The sequence below is a fragment of the Bombina bombina genome, chromosome 6 (genome assembly GCF_027579735.1).
Source record: "Bombina bombina isolate aBomBom1 chromosome 6, aBomBom1.pri, whole genome shotgun sequence".
NCBI classification, from domain to species: domain Eukaryota; kingdom Metazoa; phylum Chordata; class Amphibia; order Anura; family Bombinatoridae; genus Bombina; species Bombina bombina.
In genome coordinates, this window is record NC_069504.1 from 1,071,277,465 (window position 1) to 1,071,300,747 (window position 23,283).

General features: G+C 40.0%; 1 pseudogene; it reads right to left on the reverse strand.

Annotated features, from left to right (window-relative positions):
* Positions 1 to 2,768: 2,768 nt before the first annotated feature.
* LOC128665216 (uncharacterized) lies at positions 2,769 to 2,887 on the reverse strand (annotated as a pseudogene).
* Positions 2,888 to 23,283: the final 20,396 nt, after the last annotated feature.

A 23,283-nucleotide genomic window follows, 5' to 3' on the forward strand; every position in this document is an offset into this window, starting at 1 on the left:
GTGGACTCATCATATCTTTGTAAAAGAAAAGTAAATTTATGCTTACCTGATAAATTAATTTCTTTTACGATATGACGAGTCCACGACCAACCCTGTTCTTTCTTTATATTTTTTGAAAACTTCAGTCACCTCTGCAACTTTTTAGCCTCTCCTTTTCTCTTCCTATAACCTTCGGCCGAATAACTGGAGGTGGAGGGGAAGGGAGGGGCTATATATACAGCGCTGCTGTGGTGCTCTTTGCCACTTCCTGTTAGCAGGAGGTTAATATTCCACAAGTAAGGATGAAATCCGTGGACTCGTCATATCGTAAAAAAGAAATTAATTTATCAGGTAAGCAAAAATTTACTTATTTCCGGATATGGTGAGTCCACGGAATCAACAATTACTAGTGGGTATATCACTCCTGGCCAGCAGGAGGAGGCAACGAACACCACAGCAAAGCTGCTATATATGTCCCTTGCCTTACCCATAACCTCCAGTCATTCAGCCAAAGGGAAAATGGAAAAAGAAGATAACACAAAGGTGTAGAGGTGCCTGAGGTTTTAGTTAAAAATAACTGTCACAAAATAAAGGGTGGGCCGTGGACTCACCATATCCGGAAATAAATAAATTTATCAGGTAAGCATAAATTATGTTTTCTTTCCTAAGATATAGTGAGTCCACGGAATCATCAATTACTAGTGGGAATCAATACCCAAGCTAAAGGACACAGATAATTAGGGAGGGACAAGACAGGTAACCTAAACAGAAGGCACCACTGTACGTAGAAACTTTCTCCCAAAAGAAGCCTCAGCTAAGACAAAAATATCAAATTTGGAAAAAGCATGCAGAGAGGACCAAGTTGCAGCCTTGTAAATCTGTTCAACAAAAACTTCCTTCTTGAAAGCACAAGAAGAAGGGACAGCCCTAGTGAAATGAGCTTAAATTCTCTCAGGAGGCTGCTGTCCAGCAGTCTCATAAACCAAACACATTATACTACTTAACCAAAGAGAAAGAGAAGTAGCTGAAGCTTTCTGACCTTTATGTTTCCCAGAGAAACAAACACCAAACTGGCGACAATACTTAGTCGCCTGTAGATAGAAAATAAAAGCACGCACAACATCAAAGTTGTGCAACAAACGTTCCTTATGAGAAGAAAGATAAGGACACAGAAAAGGAACAAAAATTTTCTGATTAATATATCTATCTGAAACCACTTAGGAACAAAACCTAACTAATTCGAATAACCTCCTTAACTGCATGAAAGATAAGATAAGGTGAATTACACTGCAAAACTGAGAGCTCCGAGACTCTCCAAGCAGAAAAGATAGCAATGAGAAACAAAACCTTCCAAGATAACAACTTAATATCTATGGAAAGTGAAGGCTCAAACAGAGCCTACTGCAAAACTTTAAGAACAAGGGTAAAACCCTAAGGGGGAGCAACCGACTTAAACACAGGCCTGATGTAGACCAGTGTCTGACAAAAAAATTGCACATCTGGCACGTCCACCAGATGCTTATGTAGCAAAAAAGACAATGCAGAAAACTGACCCTTCAGGGTACTGACTGACAAACCCTTCTCCAGACCACCCACCCTGGAGAAAGGATTAAAAAAATTCAGAAAAACCCCCGCTTAGACAAAACTAAGCATCCAATCTTCAAGCAGTCAGCTTCAGATATTTAGATGAAGGAAAAGACCAAGAATCAGAAGTCCTTCCTCAGAGGTAGTCTCCAAGGTGGGGAGACGACATTTCCACTAGGTCTGCATACCAGATCCTGCGAGGCCACGCAGGGGCTAATAAAATCACTGCCGCTCTCACCTGAAAATACGAGTATTGACTCGTGGAAAGAGAACAGAGGAAAAAGGTATACAAGACTGAAAACCAAAAAAACATCAGAACATCTATCAGGATGGTCTGCGGATCACATGACCATAAACCGTAATTTCGAAACTTGGTGTCCTGTCAAAACACCCACAGAAGACAACTCCTAAAAAAAACCCATGTGAGGGTCTACCTAGAGAACACTTCCGGATGGAAATGCTCACTCCCCGGGATGAATTATCAGTCTGTTTAGAAGTCTGACTCCCAATTGTCCACCCCTGGAAAGTGGATGACCGACAGCAAATGTGAGCTTTCTCCCACTGAATAATCCAAGTCACCTCCTACATGGCTAAGGAACCCCTAGTTCCTCCCTAATGGTTGATATAAACCCTTGAGGTGATATTGTCCGACTGGACCAAGCTAGGGATGAATGAGGTCAAGTCATCAGAGCATTGCAAATTGCTTTCAACTCCAAGATGTTTAAAGAGGAGAGCAGACACTTCCGAGTCCATAATCCTTAAACAAGACCCAGACAGCTTACCAGCCCAGCAGGTTGGCATCTGTGGTCACATCACCCAGGAATATTTCCAGAAGCACGCACCCGGGGATAGATACTCCTGAAAAAATACTACGGAAGAAAGTCTCTTGTCATCTGATCTAAATCTATCCTTTAAGACAGATCCAAAAGTTCTCCATGTCATGGAAAATAGCAAAAGGAATGATGTCCATGGAATACCATCAGACCAATTCCCTCCATACACAGGGTCACAGAAAAGTGAAGAAATATCAACTGCAGCTAAATCCAAACTCCCAACCTCCTGGTTTCAAGATGGCTAAGCTATCCACCTGCCACTAGAGCTTACTGTTGGCCAGACAGAAGACTGCAGAGTGGGGAAAAGGAATAAAGCCTTGATTTTCTGACCTCTGAAAGACATCTGCTAGATAAAGAATCAAATAAGTTTCAAGCATACCGCACCTGGTGTTCCCAGGCGGTCTCCCATCCAGGTACTGACCAGACCTGACCCTGCATAACTTCCGAGATCAAACGAAATTGGGTGCATTCAGGGTATTGTGGCGGTAGTCCCAAATAAATTACCCTTGTGGATAGAACAAGGGAACTCTTCTCCAAATTCATTTCCCATCCTCGGAAAAGAAGATTGGACAAGATCTCTTAAAAGAGAGTTAGCTCGAAGTCAGGATGATACCTGAACTATATATTGTCCAGAAAAACATACTTGCAATATCCCAAGACCTAAAGGTCTGACTGGGATGGTGCAAACTAAGAAAACTAGAGAAGATTCTGATTAAGGAAACAATAAATCTCTCAGGTCTAAGTTCGTTATGAACAGACCCACTAGAACCAAAGGAGAAAGGATACTACTTTGAAGGACAGAATCTGAAATATATGAGGTAAATACCTATATCCCGTTCCCAAACTGGGACTGGAATTTTCACTCCCAGAGATGAAGACCCTGAATCCAATTTAAGGAATGCCTCTCATCCTACTTGGATTCAAGATATTATAGAAAGAGAAATCTGCCCCTGGGAGGAAAACGTATTGGACTCGAAAAGGCATGACCCAAAGTCTCATCCTTAAAAGGAGACACTAGAAATGTGTATTTGGAGAATACAGAAAGAATTGAATCTGCAACTGCAGAACTATAAAGCCTAGGCTGTACCACTAAACCACAGGTAGGCTTTTCAGCTGACCATAGATTTCAGCCACAATGCCCGGCGGCTAGTACAGCAAATCTAATAAGACATTGCTCTAAATGAACAATTTTAACCTCCAGCTTCTTACCTATATCAGAAAGAAAACTAGATTATCTCTGCAGCGATCTAAGTTCTCTGATTAAAAGTAGAACGTTCCCTTCTACTAAAGACACTGTGCATTTCAAGAGAGATAGCGACAGGAAATCTTAAAAAGGACGTGAAACAGGGAGAAATATCCCCAGATTCTCTATTACAATCCTGTGAACATCTCACAACATGTCTAGAACCCTTCCAGAGAGGAAAGAAAAATATAGAACTGATAGTTCACAAAACTCCTAAGGAAAGACAACGATAGGGATCGGTGTCATCCAGTCAGCCAAGACCTCCTGGCAATATAAGAGGCTTTGAAGCTAACAACTGAAGGATACCACTTCAGTAACAGATGAAGGAATTATACTGTCCAGATCTGAGATTTCAGCCTCAGAAACTACAGGCGAATCCTACTCACTAACTTGGAAGAAGACAAACCTGCGTAGCAGCATGTGGAGCAGAACCCCTCTTATCTGAGACTCAAAATGTCCTCTTGCCTTTTCCCTGAAGTAAAGGAAAACAGACCAAGCCAAAGATACAGCAGAAGATACCTGAGCTTGCACTTTCTGTAAGCAAATACACTCCTCCAGGAGATTGAGAGGAACCACAGGGCACTGCATGTGACGCCATATAGGCTTGGGACATAAAAGGAAAAAGCTGTGGCAGTGCCTTAACAGCAACATCCTTGGAGACATAAAGTTCAAACCAATCTGTACATTAAATAGCATTTGCAAAATCAGAGGTACAGAAAAAAATAAAAATGTTTTAACCAATTCTTAGTTGAGCAAGCCTTCCACGCAACTTCAGCATCAATAGAAGGAATTATAAGAAACCTTACTTACTGTTTCTTTAAATGTCCTTTTGAGTTTTCCCTGCAACATGGGAAATGCAGACAGCGCCTCAGATACCGCAGAAGATACCTGGACAGCAATATCTTGCAAAATAACTCCAGACGGAGCATGAGAGGAAACGCAGGGCACTGCATGTGCAGATGAATAGGATTGGGACGCTTGAGGAGAAAGCTGCGGCACAGGAGGATCCTGAACAGCATCTGCCTTAGCTAATGATGGCTCAGGGTCAAAAAGTCTATTTCTATAAGCTAAAGTTCTTTCAATACATGAACAAAATGGTACTGGGGGTTCCACCTGGGCATCAAAACATAAGCTACATGTAACATCCTGCACAGCCACCTGATCCATAATACAAAAAAAAAAAGCAAATACAAACTTTTTTTTTATCTTTTAACAAAGGATATAATAAAGAACCAAAAAAACGTTCTTAAATAAATGATCCCTTTAAATTTCCCAAATCAAGAAAAACATACCCCAGGCAACACTCTACACCTCAGCAGAATTACTGAGGTGCCCTACCTGTCCTGCAACCCGCAGCAAACTGAGGAAACAAACGATCCCGTTTACAATCCGGATTTCCACATTTTTTTTCCCTAAAACAGCAAGAAGCCTTCTAAACAGCAGAGCCATCTGAAATATGGGCATCTCACTCTTACAGGAAGTGAGAAAAAAAATTGCAAAAAAACTCTGACATCACTGAATCAGAACCTCCCTAAAAGGGGCAGTCCTACAGCTGACAAAAAAGCCATTTATCTTTTTGAATTTTTTTTTTTTAAAACAACTTTCTTGAAAAACAGGCGTAAAAACAAACAATAAAACCCCTTAAAAAAAAAACATAATCTGTTACTAAAAACAGATCCTCACTGAGCCATCAATAAAATAAATAACTTCACCTCCTCCTTGCACTGCACCGCAGGCAAATAGAGAATGACTGGAGGTTATGGCCTGGGTAAGGAAAGTGACATATATAGTAGCTTTGCTGTGGTGCTCTTTGCCTACTCCTGCTGGCCAAGAGTGATATTCCTATTAGTAATTGATGATTCCGTGGACTCACCATATCTTAGGAAAGAAAAATAATTATGTTTAAAAGGACCACAAGACTTCCAAGTTACCTCCTCAGTTAGGAATTATTCAAAACTTCTTATGATCATGGGCAGACATTGGAGTCAGAAATTAAGTTTATATCAGAAAGCTCTCATTATGGATGTGAGCTAACCACCCCTGATGTTACTTGCAATTACTATAATACTGGTGGGATATGGCTGATCTGCTGGATGGCAATTACTGGAATTCAGGTGGAATGGCTTTGTGCACAGGAAAATTATTAGAATGAAAAATAATTAATATTTAATACAAAAATAATAAAAAAAAGAAGATTGAGGGGAGGAAGACAAACAGTGATGTAAGTCCATCTGAAGGAATTAGGTAAACTACTACAAAGAGACAGGTAAAGGGAAGAAAATAAATGAAATATGAGAGAATTTTTTAACATTTTCTTTTTTATATACTATAATTCAACTATTTCAAGCCAAGACTATACCAACCTCTGCTAGCTTTAGAATGGAAGCATCTTCCTCTGAGCAGTGCACCGGGCGGGAGGAGTTAAAAATACAATCTAGCTACGCCAGTTGTGCAGTACTACGCAATGTGCATAGGGAGATTGTAATTTAACTTCTCTGTCGGTTTTCACTGATGTCCAACCAGGCACTGTAGGCTGTTGCGGCGCGACAGGGGTATCACCATCAGAGATTAATTCCTGCTTGATGGTGTCAAGGCATACCAACATCTTCTTGTGGACACTTGGTTGGCGACCGCTACACTATAGGGTTGCCACCCGTCCCTTAAAATACAGAACACTTATAAGTTATACATGCTGCAGGGGGGAATATGAATAGTGCTGTCCAGAAACACAATACATGTTCCTCCCTGCACACCCTGCAGCATGTGTAACTCATAAGTATCCAGGAAAACATGGCTGAGGTGGCAACCCTAGCACTAGACGAGGATATGTTCCCTTGGCAAACAATACATTTGTTGTACTATGTATATGGCTTTGGTTAGCTTGAATTAAATTAACTACACTATTAGCTTTGTTTTCAATTACGTGCTTGGGTAATTGTTTCCTCATATCCTATTGGGCTAGGTTCTGGTTTGATTATCCGTACCGTAAGATTGGCCTATGTGGCCTGCTTGCTTATGAGGCTACAAATGCTTGTTAAATCTAGAGATGATTCTTCCAATGATCTCTTGTGAGGAAAGTATCCTCACTAAATTATTATTATACTTTATTTTTGGGATGGTGGTGTGCCGCAGGATTTTTTAATGTAAAAAAGTGTGCCACGTCAAAAAAAAGTTTGCAAATCACTGGTTTAAATCACCTATTGCTATAATAATAGGTAGTAAATATGTTTCATGTAAATAGCGTACCCCCTATCAGTCCTTTTCCCAGGTCTTAACCATAAGGGAAAGCTCTGACAGAAAACATCTGCATGTGCCACGAGAGGGACATTAGCTGAACACCGAAGATAGCAGCAGCACCTCAAAGGACAAGTGTGGAAGAAAAACTGGATGAAGAGTGCAATCAACTGGGGAAGGAGGGGCTCCTTGCTAACCCCATCCTGCCGTCAGGACATTCCATGCCGTCCTAACTGTGCTGGGCTTTAGCGGCGTTAGGCTGTACTGAAGCCATAGGTGCTGTCTGAATGGGATTGCAGGCTGGAGGGAGTGCCTAAGCGTCCAGGGCCGGACTGGGAAATCAGACCAGCCCTGGAAATTTGTATAGACCGGCCCAACCCCGCCCCCTCCAACCTAGCCACGCACCCTCCAAGCAAGCCAACTATGCTCTAGCTACTTTTCCTTCAACTCACATAGATATATACATATATACATGCTGGCATTTCCTGCAATTGTTAAGAATATATACTGTTTGTGTGTGAGAGTGTGTGTGTGTATATATATATATATATATATATATATATATATATATACAAAACATGGGGTGGGGTCAGCACTCTCAGGGCGGACCGGGTACACATCCTATGACCCTGCAACATGCACAGCCCTGGGTGCAAATTAGCACTCTCAGGAAGCTGCACTGCCACCAGAGTCACAGGCAGTTAACCCCAGTCAGGCCTGGGTGCAAGGCCCAAACAAGGAAAATTACAAAAAATAATATTTTTTTAATATAAACACACAGAAAAAGTCCAGCACTCACTCACAAGCTCTCAACTAAGAGATCTTAGTTGTCTTAGTTGAGAGCTTGTGAGTGAGTGCTGGACTTTTTCTGTGTGTTTATATTAAAAAATATTATTTTTTGTAATTTTCCTTGTTTGGGCCTTGCACCCAGGCCTGACTGGGGTTAACTGCCTGTGACTCTGGTGGCAGTGCAGCTTCCTGAGAGTGCTGGTTTGCACCCAGGGCTGTGCATGTTGCAGGGTCATAGGATGTGTACCCGGTCCGCCCTGAGAGTGCTGACCCCACCCCATGTTTTGTATATGTTTGGGAAATTACATAAGCCTGTGCACCCTCCATTTTTTCACAGTTGCTTTTTTTTCACAGTTGTTTGATTGTGAGCCTGCATTGTGTGGCTGTTTAGGGACCCAGGTGTATTTGGAAGAAACCTTGACGAGGTACCTGGGCTTTTCTCATTTGGCCAGATGCGGTAACTAATTCTTCCATTGCTGCTTTTTATCTTAGTTGAGAGCTTGTGAGTGAGTGCTGGACTTTTTCTGTGTGTTTATATATATATATATATATATATATATATATATATATATACACACATACCCACACACAGTATATATTCTTTACAATTGCAGAAAATGTCATTGTGTACATCTTACAGATAAGTGTAAAAATACAGCTTTGTACCATTTTTAATTTATATACACACATATTAATACATGCATACACACATATAGAGATACATATATACACTCCCCACTGCTGGAGGTATGGTCTTTATATTCAAATACCTTCTTGATTTACTGTTTTAATGGCCCATCATATTTCAAATTATGTTCAGGTAATTTGTACACTAAGGAGCTCTCTCTCTTGCTGCACATAATTGGGCTTAGTGCTTTTTTTGTTCTTTGCCCCCTTCATTTTGCTCCCTTCAATTAAGTTTAATCAAAATGGTCTTCAGTACACAATACTGGAAATATTACAAGAGTTTTAGCTTACATTTTGCAGACTTTATAAAGTATATAGGATTACAAATGGTGTGTTCTGTACAAATTAAATGGAAATTAAACTAGATTAAAGAGAGATAATCTAAAAGTCATTTTTATTAATATTGGCTTCCTTTATATGAATGTGAATTACAACTATATACTTTGCAGAACTAGAAATCTAAATGTTGCACATGTATGTATAGCTATTGGAGATAATTAATATCCGGAATAAAAATTACCTCCTGCAGGTGTCAAGTAACGTTTTCATCTGCTTTCTGCATTTTTGTTATCCTCAGCTGGTTTTGCTTGGGCAGTGGGCACTACATAGCCGCAGCACGCTCTCCGGACCGCAATCCGCCCTTCCCTTAGTGGATATGCCCAAAACAGCATCATGTCAGGTGAGAAAGGAGAGGGAGAGAAGCGCAGGCAGAATTCCCCCGAAAATTACTGGCAGTTAACCCCCACTTAGCAGTGGGAGTCTGGGAGAGTTGCTACAGCCCTGCCACCACGCAACACACGTGACGCACACCTCGCCTGCGCAGTGCTCTTTACCTTTACAAAGGCGCGCACGGCGCACACACACTTAGTCACAACTGCTGGGCTTGGGCCGGGGCCCCTCCAGAGGAAGTCAGCCTCCCAGGCCTGGTCGCAGTCGCAAACGGTGCGACCGGCCTTGTTCTGCCCCTACCTCTCTGCTACCGGATACTTAAACTTTTTAGCTTGCTACATACACACTCCCCTTGCCTCCTCTCACTGTTATGTGCGCTATTGCAGCTGTCAGCGGCAGCGCTGCAATCTGCCAGCACACAGTGCAGTCAGAGAAGACAGAGCAGGCAAGGGGAGTGTGTAGCAAGATCAAATTAAAAAGTATTACCATAGCAGTCAGAGGAGAGATGTAGAAACGAAACCACAGTAATTGTGGACAGGGCTAATCAGCCACCCGCATCGCATCAAAAATGTGCTGCTCTCAGCCTCTCAGACAGTCTCTGCAGCAGCTGAGCCAGCCCAGCTGAGCTGCCGGCCGGCGGCCCACCGGGATTTTTCCCGGTATCCCGGCTGCCCAATCCGGCCCTGCTAGCGTCATAGGCACTCCCCCCTGACCCAATTCCATCATTGAAATCACGCGATCACGAGATTTCCATTTCTTTCATGTAATTAGCAAGAGTCCATGAGCTAGTGACGTATGGGATATACATTCCTACCAGGAGGGGCAAAGTTTCCCAAACCTCAAAATGCCTATAAATACACCCCTCACCACACCCACAATTCAGTTTTACAAACTTTGCCTCCTATGGAGGTGGTGAAATAAGTTTGTGCTAGATTCTACGTTGATATGCGCTCCGCAGCAAGTTGGAGCCCGGTTTTCCTCTCAGCGTGCAGTGAATGTCAGAGGGATGTGAGGAGAGTATTGCCTATTTGAATGCAGTGATCTCCTTCTACGGGGTCTATTTCATAGGTTCTCTGTTATCGGTCGTAGAGATTCATCTCTTACCTCCCTTTTCAGATCGATGTATATACCATTACCTCTGCTGATTTTCGTTTCAGTACTGGTTTGGCTTTCTACAAACATGTAGATGAGTGTCCTGGGGTAAGTAAATCTTATTTTCTGTGACACTCTAAGCTATGGTTGGGCACTTTATTTATAAAGTTCTAAATATATGTATTCAAACATTTATTTGCCTTGACTCAGAATGTTCAACATTCCTTATTTTCAGACAGTCAGTTTCATATTTGGGATAATGCATTTGAATCAATCATTTTTTCTTACCTTAAAAATTTGACTTTTTTTCCCTGTGGGCTGTTAGGCTCGCGGGGGCTGAAAATGCTTCATTTTATTGCGTCATTCTTGGCGCGGACTTTTTTGGCGCAAAAAAAATCTTTTCTGTTTCCGGCGTCATACGTGTCGCCGGAAGTTGCGTCATTTTTTGGACGTCCTTTTGCGCCAAAAATGTCGGCGTTCCAGATGTGGCGTCATTTTTGGCTCCACATTATTTCAGTCTCATTTTTTCTTTGCTTCTGGTTACTAGAAGCTTGTTTTTTGGCATTTTTTCCCACTCCTGAAACTGTCATTTAAGGAATTTGATCAATTTTGCTTTATATGTTGTTTTTTCTCTTACATATTGCAAGATGTCTCACGTTGCATCTGAGTCAGAAGATACTTCAGGAAAATCGCTGTCTAGTGCTGGAACTACCAAAGCTAAGTGTATCTGTTGTAAACTTTTGGTAGCTATTCCTCCGGCTGTTGTTTGTATTAATTGTCATGACAAACTTGTTAAAGCAGATAATATTTCCTTTAGTAATGTACCATTGCCTGTTGCAGTTCCCTCAACATCTAAGGTGCAGAATGTTCCTGATAACATAAGAGATTTTGTTTCTGAATCCATCAAGAAGGCTATGTCTGTTATTTCTCCTTCTAGTAAACATAAAAAATCTTTTAAAACTTCTCTCTCTACAGATGAATTTTTAAATGAACATCATCATTCTGATTCTGATGACTCTTCTGGTTCAGAGGATTCTGTCTCAGAGATTGATGCTGATAAATCTTCATATTTATTTAAAATGGAATTTATTCGTTCTTTACTTAAAGAAGTACTAATTGCTTTAGAAATAGAGGATTCTGGTCCTCTTGATACTAATTCTAAACGTTTAGATAAGGTATTTAAATCTCCTGTGGTTATTCCAGAAGTTTTTCCTGTTCCTAATGCTATTTCTGAAGTAATTTCCAGAGAATGGGATAAATTGGGTAATTCATTTACTCCTTCTAAACGTTTTAAGCAATTATATCCTGTGCCATCTGACAGATTAGAATTTTGGGACAAAATCCCTAAAGTCGATGGGGCTATTTCTACCCTTGCTAAACGTACTACTATTCCTACGTCAGATGGTACTTCGTTTAAAGATCCTTTAGATAGGAAAATTGAATCCTTTCTAAGAAAAGCTTATCTGTGTTCAGGTAATCTTCTTAGACCTGCTATATCTTTGGCTGATGTTGCTGCAGCTTCAACTTTTTGGTTGGAGACTTTAGCACAACAAGTAACAGATCATGATTCTCATAATATTATTATTCTTCTTCAGCATGCTAATAATTTTATCTGTGATGCCATTTTTGATATTATCAGAGTTGATGTCAGGTTTATGTCTCTAGCTATTTTAGCTAGAAGAGCTTTATGGCTTAAAACTTGGAATGCTGATATGGCTTCTAAATCAACTCTACTTTCCATTTCTTTCCAGGGTAACAAATTATTTGGTTCTCAGTTGGATTCCATTATCTCAACTGTTACTGGTGGGAAAGGAACTTTTTTACCACAGGATAAAAAATCTAAGGGTAAAAACAGGGCTAATAATCATTTTCGTTCCTTTCGTTTCAACAAAGAACAAAAGCCTGATCCTTCATCCTCAGGAGCAGTTTCAGTTTGGAAACCATCTCCAGTCTGGAATAAATCCAAGCCTTCTAGAAAGGCAAAGCCTGCTTCTAAGTCCACATGAAGGTGCGGCCCTCATTCCAGCTCAGCTGGTAGGGGGCAGGTTACGTTTTTTCAAAGAAATTTGGATCAATTCTGTTCACAATCTTTGGATTCAGAACATTGTTTCAGAAGGGTACAGAATTGGTTTCAAGATGAGACCTCCTGCAAAGAGATTTTTTTTCCCGTGTCCCAGTAAATCCAGTGAAAGCTCAAGCATTTCTGAATTGTGTTTCAGATCTAGAGTTGGCTGGAGTAATTATGCCAGTTCCAGTTCTGGAACAGGGGATGGGGTTTTATTCAAATCTCTTCATTGTACCAAAGAAGGAGAATTCCTTCAGACCAGTTCTGGATCTAAAAATATTGAATCGTTATGTAAGGATACCAACGTTCAAAGTGGTAACTGTAAGGACTATCTTGCCTTTTGTTCAGCAAGGGCATTTTATGTCCACAATAGATTTACAGGATGCATATCTGCATATTCCGATTCATCCAGATCATTATCAGTTCCTGAGATTCTCTTTTCTGGACAAGCATTACCAGTTTGTGGCTCTGCCGTTTGGCCTAGCTACAGCTCCAAGAATTTTTACAAAGGTTCTCGGTGCCCTTCTGTCTGTAATCAGAGAAAAGGGTATTGTGGTATTTCCTTATTTGGACGATATCTTGGTACTTGCTCAGTCTTTACATTTAGCAGAATCTCATACGAATCGACTTGTGTTGTTTCTTCAAGATCATGGTTGGAGGATCAATTCACCAAAAAGTTCATTGATTCCTCAGACAAGGGTAACCTTTCTGGGTTTCCAGATAGATTCAGTGTCCATGACTCTGTCTTTAACAGACAAGAGACGTCTAAAATTGATTTCAGCTTGTCGAAACCTTCAGTCACAATCATTCCCTTCGGTAGCCTTATGCATGGAAATTCTAGGTCTTATGACTGCTGCATCGGACGCGATCCCCTTTGCTCGTTTTCACATGCGACCTCTTCAGCTCTGTATGCTGAATCAATGGTGCAAGGATTACACAAAGATATCTCAATTAATATCTTTAAAACCGATTGTACGACACTCTCTAACGTGGTGGACAGATCACCATCGTTTAATTCAGGGGGCTTCTTTTGTGCTTCCGACCTGGACTGTAATTTCAACAGATGCAAGTCTCACAGGTTGGGGAGCTGTGTGGGGATCTCTGACAGCACAAGGAGTTTGGGAATCTCAGGAGGTGAGATTACCGATCAATATTTTGGAACTCCGTGCAATTTTCAGAGCTCTTCAGTCTTGGCCTCTTCTGAAGGGAGAATCGTTCATTTGTTTTCAGACAGACAATGTCACTACTGTGGCATACATCAATCATCAAGGAGGGACTCACAGTCCTCTGGCTATGAAAGAAGTATCTCGAATTCTGGTTTGGGCGGAATCCAGCTCCTGTCTAATCTCTGCGGTTCATATCCCAGGTATAGACAATTGGGAAGCGGATTATCTCAGTCGCCAAACGTTGCATCCGGGCGAATGGTCTCTTCACCCAGAGGTATTTCTTCAGATTGTTCAAATGTGGGAGCTTCCAGAAATAGATCTGATGGCGTCTCATCTAAACAAGAAACTTCCCAGGTATCTGTCCAGATCCCGGGATCCTCAGGCGGAAGCAGTGGATGCATTTTCACTTCCTTGGAAGTATCATCCTGCTTATATCTTTCCGCCTCTAGTTCTTCTTCCAAGAGTAATCTCCAAGATTCTGAAGGAATGCTCGTTTGTTCTGCTGGTAGCTCCGGCATGGCCTCACAGGTTTTGGTATGCGGATCTTGTCCGGATGGCCTCTTGCCATCCGTGGACTCTTCCGCTACGACCAGACCTTCTGTCGCAAGGTCCTTTTTTCCATCAGGATCTCAAATCCTTAAATTTAAAGGTATGGAGATTGAACGCTTGATTCTTGGTCAAAGAGGTTTCTCTGACTCTGTGATTAATACTATGTTACAATGAATCGGGATATATAGGAGCGCCAATGGCTTAGATATACCACAGGAAATAAAAAGTCAAAATAGTCTCCAATAGTTTCTATTTTCCAAAGTCAACCAAATATTTAATATATAAAAACAATATAATTCTGATCTCCAGAATTCATAAAAACACAAAATACATATAACAATGCTTAAGATACAATACAATGAATGATTTAAAATACAACAGATAACAGATTAAATCTAATCTGGTTAATTAAACTGAATGACCAATATCTAATGTCCCAGTTTTCGTGAGTAAGTCCTCTTAAAGACCCTCTAGTAGGTACATAGATGTGTATGAAAAACAAATCTGTATTTGTTTATCAAATATGTGTGCAAATAAACCTAGTGGCTCAAATATTCTTATCAGAGTGATAAGATCACTAATGTAGTGATACGGGACCCACTAGCAGGTCGACAGTGCATGCGAATAGTGCAACATTTAAATCATATGATGAACACCGTGAAAAATCAAAAATAAGATACAATGTGTTGGGTTCCTTAAACTATCAAATAAACCATTTTATGGGTTTATAGAATATAACACACAATAAAATGCAAATAAATAGTGGATGTGGTCATAAAAATCAAAAAATAAGATAGAATAATGTGAAAAAATGCAGAAAATACATATATTACAAAATTGAATGTGGGATCCTACTAATGGGATTTTAAACTAAACTGGTACCAGCTATTACCTCAATTCTCCTGATTGAATCTGGGTGATGGACTCAATGGTCCGATAATGCGTCTAACTTTATTGTCTTAAAAACAATAAACAAATACCACAAGCTATATAAATATGACAAGCTATATAAATATGAACGACATAAAAAACAGAGAGTGTGTATAGTTTGGCCAAAACTAGTCCACAAACTCCTAAAGGTGTGTTTCCACAACTTTAAATAACTTTAGATAATGATATGACAATAATAGTGTCCTTTAAGAGTCTTTTGATAAAAGTGAATCCTTAAAAGTCTGGTGAAAGTCTGGTGAGAGAAATCCTCAATGTGTAATGGAGTCCAAAGTCCTATTCCTATGTTAAGACAAATGCCTGAAAGAAATGGAAAAAAGCGCACTAAACAAACAGCGCTAATGGGTATGGACTATTGAAAATAGTCTTACCATTCAAATCTTGGTCCTGGATATAATGAGCCTCTCAAACTTTGGTGTGAAGTTTCGTCTATGCGTTTCGGCCCTCGTACCGGGCCTTTTTCAAGACATATGGAGGCTGCATTAATACTGACCTTATATACTCTTCTATGTGGGCGTTTGTTTGAAAAAATTGCGCCAAACTAGTCCATACCCATTAGCGCTGTTTGTTTAGTGCGCTTTTTTTATGTCGTTCATATTTATATAGCTTGTCATATTTATATAGCTTGTGGTATTTGTTTATTGTTTTTAAGACAATAAAGTTAGACGCATTATCGGACCATTGAGTCCATCACCCAGATTCAATCAGGAGAATTGAGGTAATAGCTGGTACCAGTTTAGTTTAAAATCCCATTAGTAGGATCCCACATTCAATTTTGTAATATATGTATTTTCTGCATTTTTTCACATTATTCTATCTTATTTTTTGATTTTTATGACCACATCCACTATTTATTTGCATTTTATTGTGTGTTATATTCTATAAACCCATAAAATGGTTTATTTGATAGTTTAAGGAACCCAACACATTGTATCTTATTTTTGATTTTTCACGGTGTTCATCATATGATTTAAATGTTGCACTATTCGCATGCACTGTCGACCTGCTAGTGGGTCCCGTATCACTACATTAGTGATCTTATCACTCTGATAAGAATATTTGAGCCACTAGGTTTATTTGCACACATATTTGATAAACAAATACAGATTTGTTTTTCATACACATCTATGTACCTACTAGAGGGTCTTTAAGAGGACTTACTCACGAAAACTGGGACATTAGATATTGGTCATTCAGTTTAATTAACCAGATTAGATTTAATCTGTTATCTGTTGTATTTTAAATAATTCATTGTATTGTATCTTAAGCATTGTTATATGTATTTTGTGTTTTTATGAATTCTGGAGATCAGAATTATATTGTTTTTTATATATTAAATATTTGGTTGACTTTGGAAAATAGAAACTATTGGAGACTATTTTGACTTTTTATTTCCTGTGGTATATCTAAACCATTGGCGCTCCTATATATCCCGATTCATTGTTCCGTTTTTTAGACCTATTAGGGGGTCTTCTTTATAGTGAGCAGATATCAGTCCTGGGCGCTGGTTACTTTTTCTTTTCAAGTAATACTATGTTACAGGCTCGTAAATCTGTATCCAGAGAGATATATTATAGAGTCTGGAAGACTTATATTTCTTGGTGTCTTTCTCATCATTTTTCTTGGCATTCTTTTAGAATTCCGAGAATTTTACAGTTTCTTCATTATGGTTTAGATAAAGGTTTATCCGCAAGTTCTTTGAAAGGACAAATCTCTGCTCTTTCTGTTCTTTTTCCCAGAAAGATTGCTAATCTTCCTGATATTCTTTGTTTTGTACAAGCTTTGGTTCGTATAAAACCTGTCATTAAGTCAATTTCTCCTCCTTGGAGTTTGAATTTGGTTCTGGGGGCTCTTCAAGCTCCTCCGTTTGAACCTATGCATTCATTGGACATTAAATTACTTTCTTGGAAAGTTTTGTTCCTTTTGGCAATCTCTTCTGCCAGAAGAGTTTCTGAATTATCTGCTCTTTCTTGTGAGTCTCCTTTTCTGATTTTTCATCAGGATAAGGCAGTGTTGCGAACTTCTTTTGAATTTTTACCTAAAGTTGTGAATTCTAACAACATTAGTAGGGAAATTGTGGTTCCTTCATTATGTCCTAATCCTAAGAATTCTAAGGAGAAATCATTGCATTCTTTGGATGTTGTTAGAGCTTTGAAATATTATGTTGAAGCTACTAAGTCTTTCCGAAAGACTTCTAGTTTATTTGTTATCTTTTCTGGTTCTAGAAAAGGCCAGAAAGCTTCTGCCATTTCTTTGGCATCTTGGTTGAAATCTTTAATTCATCTTTCCTATGTTGAGTCGGGTAAATCTCCGCCTCAAAGGATTACAGCTCATTCTACTAGGTCAGTTTCTACTTCCTGGGCGTTTAGGAATGAAGCTTCGATTGATCAGATTTGCAAAGCAGCAACTTGGTCCTCTTTGCATACTTTTACTAAATTCTACCATTTTGATGTATTTTCTTCTTCTGAAGCAGTTTTTGGTAGAAAAGTACTTCAGGCAGCGGTTTCAGTTTGAATCTTCTGCTTATGTTTTTCATTAAACTTTATTTTGAGTGTGGATTATTTTCAGCAGGAATTGGCTGTCTTTATTTTATCCCTCCCTCTCTAGTGACTCTTGCGTGGAAAGATCCACATCTTGGGTAATCATTATCCCATACGTCACTAGCTCATGGACTCTTGCTAATTACATGAAAGAAAACAGAATTTATGTAAGAACTTACCTGATAAATTCATTTCTTTCATATTAGCAAGAGTCCATCAGGCCCGCCCTTTTTTTGGGGTGGTTATGATTTTTGTATAAAGCACAATTATTCCAATTCCTTATTTTATATGCTTTCGCACTTTTTTATCACCCCACTTCTTGGCTATTCGTTAAACTGAATTGTGGGTGTGGTGAGGGGTGTATTTATAGGCATTTTGAGGTTTGGGAAACTTTGCCCCTCCTGGTAGGAATGTATATCCCATACGTCACTAGCTCATGGACTCTTGCTAATATGAAAGAAATGAATTTATCAGGTAAGTTCTTACATAAATTATGTTTTTTACTTATTTACATCGAAACTTTGTAGACAAATAAGACCTGGCAGGAAGGGGTTAAAGGAACATTGAACAGTAGATTTTTATTTTTAAATATTTTGTAGATGATCCATTAATATAGCCCATCTGGGTGTGTTTTTGTAAAAATTTATAATTTTGCTTATATTTTAATAATGTGCTGATTTTCAGATGCCAAGCAATGGAGATTTTGTTAAAACAGTGACAGCAGGGAGTCCTGTCTTCTGCAGACTCAAGTCCGGATGGGCTCCTTGAAAGAAGTGGTGGGTGGAGTTTGGACGTGGAACAATAATTGCAGCAAACAAGGTGTTAAGACTCAGTTTATGCTCATCTATTGGAAGACTGCAGAAAAATATTGTTTGTTGTCCCCTTTAATCAGTTTGTTAGTTTCTGATTCTCTGCAGAAAATGGCACTTTGTGGCCAGTGTCACCACCACTTCTGCTTTATCCAGTTTAGCTTTCACACTAAAGTTGTATCCCCCCTGTTTTTGAATAGTATTGGTAGGGACATTACATTGTCAGCCAACAGTGCCACTGATATGACCACACTCTAGTTAGTTAATTATTAACTCACACGCTCGCCCTAATAGATTCTCTTTGTTGTATTTTAGAAAGCGTGGAGAAGAAGAGTTTAACAGATATCCCCAAGCCTTCTATTGAATGAGTCAGACAAGTCACAATCAATCTATACGACCGAATTTACACATTATCATATGGAACATTACCCGGTCCTATTAGTTTACTTATAGAATAAAGACAGATAGAACCTATGAGTATATTGTTTATACACTAGGCATGGAGATGGTTTACATGAGCATAACTTACTAGTCTGTGATAGTTTTTGTAACGCTGTCTATCAGAGTCAGTGTAATTATGCTATATATGTGGTAGGGAGCTGCAGCTCTGAGTGTAATTCCATTGGTCCGTTCTTTAAAGGGAGTTTACCCGGCGGACCAATGGAGGTGTGAGCGGGTGTCTTTAAGTTCACTGTGTATCATGTTTAAGTAGGTAATGAGTAAGGCCAAAGGCTGAAACGCGTATACCTGTTTTTTTGTTCAGCTCACCACTTTTGTATTCCAACCCCTGGGGTGTTTATCCCCTCCACCACTGGTGCATTGTTTCACCATATTTTTGTTATTTGTTATATCACTCATGTAGCAAATTGCTACCTGTAAATAAACCTTTTTTGTTTCGCAATTACCTGCATCTGTGTCTCCTATTTTTCTACATTGTGTATCTCGGCCACACAGGAGCATACACAGACACCGGGGGCGAATCAGGTCCTGACCGTGAACCACACCCACCATCCAGGACCCATACAGGAACAAGTGCGGTCGGCATATCCGCCACTGGAGGCGGACTTCAACACAGCCGGAGATCCTGACAGGACGCTTTTCCCGACACAATGTGAGGCATAGCCCGGAGTTAAGGCTGAATTAGTCTGAAGAAACCAGGAGGTATGTGTTTCGGAGACCGTTGTTTCTGGGAGTGTTTTGTTTGAATTTGTGCACAAGAACACAACACTGAATTAACCGATAACTCACATCATTATACACCCATTGAGGTTGGGGAATCCTCTGGGGGTATATGTTCACTGTACATGCTGTGCACTAAACAAATAACATAATTTATGTAAGAACTTACCTGATAAATTCATTTCTTTCATATTAGCAAGAGTCCATGAGCTAGTGACGTATGGGATATACATTCCTACCAGGAGGGGCAAAGTTTCCCAAACCTCAAAATGCCTACAAATACACCCCTCATCACACCCACAATTCAGTTTAACGAATAGCCAAGAAGTGGGGTGATAAGAAAGGAGCGAAAGCATCAAAAATAAGGAAATGGAATAATTGTGCTTTATACAAAAAATCATAACCACCACAAAAACGGTGGGCCTCATGGACTCTTGCTAATATGAAAGAAATTAATTTATCAGGTAAGTTCTTAAATAAATTATGTTTTCTTTCATGTAATTAGCAAGAGTCCATGAGCTAGTGACGTATGGTATAATAAATACCCAAGATGTGGAACTTCCACGCAAGAGTCACTAGAGAGGGAGGGATAAAATAAAGACAGCCAATTCCGCTGAAAAATAATCCACAACCCAAAACAAAAGTTTTAATCTTAATAATGAAAAAAACTGAAATTATAAGCAGAAGAATCAAACTGAAACAGCTGCCTGAAGTACTTTTCTACCAAAAACTGCTTCAGAAGAAGAAAACACATCAAAATGGTAGAATTTAGTAAAAGTATGCAAAGAAGACCAAGTTGCTGCTTTGCAAATCTGATCAACAGAAGCTTCATTCCTAAACGCCCAGGAAGTAGAAACTGACCTAGTAGAATGAGCTGTAATCCTTTGAGGCGGAGTTTTACCCATAAGCATGACATAAGCATGATGAATCAAAGACTTTAACCAAGACACCAAAGAAATGGCGGAGGCCTTCTGACCTTTCCTGGAACCAGAAAAGATGATAAATTGACTAGAAGTCTTTCTAAAATCTTTAGTAGCTTCAACATAATATTTTAAAGCTCTCACTACATCCAAAGAATGTAAAGATCTCTCCAGAGAATTCTTAGGATTAGGACATAATGAAGGAACAACAATTTCTCTACTAATGTTGTTAGAATTCACAACCTTAGGTAAAAATTTAAATGAAGTCTGCAACACCGCCTTATCCTGATGAAAAATCAGAAAAGGAGATTCACAAGAAAGAGCAGATAACTCAGAAACTCTTCTAGCAGAAGAGATGGCCAAAAGAAACAGAACTTTCCAAGAAAGTAATTTAATATCCAGAGAATGCATAGGTTCAAACGGAGGAGCTTGTAAAGCCCTCAGAACCAAATTAAGACTCCAAGGAGGAGAAATTGACTTAATGACAGGTTTTATACGAACCAAAGCCTGTACAAAACAATGAATATCAGGAAGATTAGCAATCTTTCTGTGAAAAAGAACAGAAAGAGCAGAAATTTGTGGGGCGGAGCCTGGCTGCAGCTAAGATGGCTGCGTAACTCCGGTGCTCTGCAAAGAAGGGCTCTTAAATCAACGACCTGGAGGAGTTAAATTGAGCTATGACAATTTAATATATAACCCAAAGCAGACTCAACACTAGAGGTATCTATCGATCACTTCATATCACTTCTCACCCATGTATATGAGACAGCAAGACACTTTAAAGAATGTGGGACGCCACGCAACATTTCAAGCTAAACCATGCTGCTTGAGATATACCTGACCAGCATCAGTTAACTGAGGCACAGCGGCACAATACTCTTGGTCTCGCCACACCATTCACTACTATCCGGTCCCTGAGGACAGATTATCGTAACCGCTGTTGAGCGAGACCGAGAGCTGCCTTTATTAGCGATGCTCTGAGAGTGACGGCGGCCATCTTAGAAGCGCTGCTCCGATAACTAAGGTACAGACCCTTCTCTTCAGTCACAAGCTACAAGTAAACAGTGTCTTACCCTAGCACCCGACCACTCTAAAACAAGCTGCTGACTGCCATACGCTCCTTATAAATTAAACAAAACAACAAAATACGGCATCACATTGCCCGCCATAGTCGCGGCCTACTTTGATTAAGTGGAAAGAACTGGCCCTATATTGTAAAGAAGGGATCCCTATACAGGGACTGTTATATGTTATACCACTTGCAGATTACATAAGACCTATCACAGTTGCCTGACAGCTTTTATTTTGGGATAGGTAACCCCTGCTCCCACGCTCTCTACTGCAAGAAAAGGAAAAAGTATAAATACAGACTAAGAACTACCACTAACTTCTCCCAGAACTCACATACTGACACTGTGCATAGTACATACAAGACCCACCTGCAGTGAGGGAAACCTAAAAGTATTCTTAACAACAATTGCTGGCAAATTGATGTGCCCCTCAGCAGTCTGATCACGCGCCATTATATCTGATTATTACGCAAAACTAATAGAAAACAAGAAGCAGGGTGATCTCAGACAGTGCACAAACAAAATTGAATTGTCACATAAGATATCTTGAAAGGTGCTGAACACAGACTACTGGAGAGCACACTAACATTCTTCACTACCTTTTATATTCCAAGAGTTGGATAACCCCTGCTCCCTGTGAAACTTTATTGCTTTTTACAGCTTGCCTCACAATGATGGCGGCTAAAAGACATACCAAATCTGAGAAAGCCTTGAAACATGCATCAACAAAATCTCACACCGTATCATCCTTTTTTGCTACGGAGCACCCCTTGTCTCCCAATCTCTCTCAAAACAAACACACTTCTACGCCAAACCTGGAAGAGCCTACAACGGAACTCTCATCCTCACCTAAACTACCTGACAACATTCCTGCAACACTCCTATCTCAATTTGCAACGAAACAAGAGATTTCTTCGATCTTCCGAACTTGTTTGCGCGAAGAACTATTAGAAATGAAACAAGACCTACACAATTTAGGTTCTAGAGTTGACATGCTGGAAGCGGAGACCGAGGAGGTGAGAGAGGACATCCATAGAATTGAGGATAAAACTACAACACACCAAGAAACAATCACCACATTAATGGACAAGATCGATGACCTTGAAAATAGGAGCAGGAGGAAAAATCTAAGGTTGCGAGGCATTCCAGAGTCTATCTTACAGAAAGACTTTCATGAATATTTACAATCTCTGTTTACCTCTATCAAAGAATCCGCTTACCCAAATGACATACTATGGGTAAGAGAGCACAGGACCCTCAGGCCTAAACCTCCTGATAGTGCCCCTCCCAGGGACATTATTATTAGATTTAAAAACTTCCTTGAAAAGGAGATGCTGCTTAATCAAGCCCGTAGACACCAACCTGTCAAGTTCAGAGGTAACGTGATACAATTTTATCAGGACCTCTCTACCAGAACCTTACAGATAAGGAAAGAATTTTACCCGCTCACATCTTTACTCAGGAACAAGAAGATCCCCTACAGGTGGGGTTTCCCCGTTCACCTAGTGGTGATTCAGAATGATAGACGCTACATCTGCCATACATCTGAAGACATATCATCTTTCTGCAAAGAACTGGGCATAGAGCAACCTACAACAGATCCCTCTGACCAACCCATTGCTCAAACACCGTCCAAAAGGCTGAAATCCAACCTACCACGATGGCACACCAAAATGACACGTAAAGCACCCGAACCAAAACAAGGCAAGGACCGCAAAGCTACATCCCCTCAGAAACCTCCCCAGCACCTTGACTCTGATGAAGATTAATGTAAACCCCTGCACTGATAATGGTCACCCACATTTCTAGTGGACCTATATGGATACCCCTACTAACCGGGCGGAACTGGGAAGGTGAGAGGGACACAGCCAGGTAATATTAAAGACATTTGAAACACTAATATAGAATCTTCTCCCTTCCCTTTGTC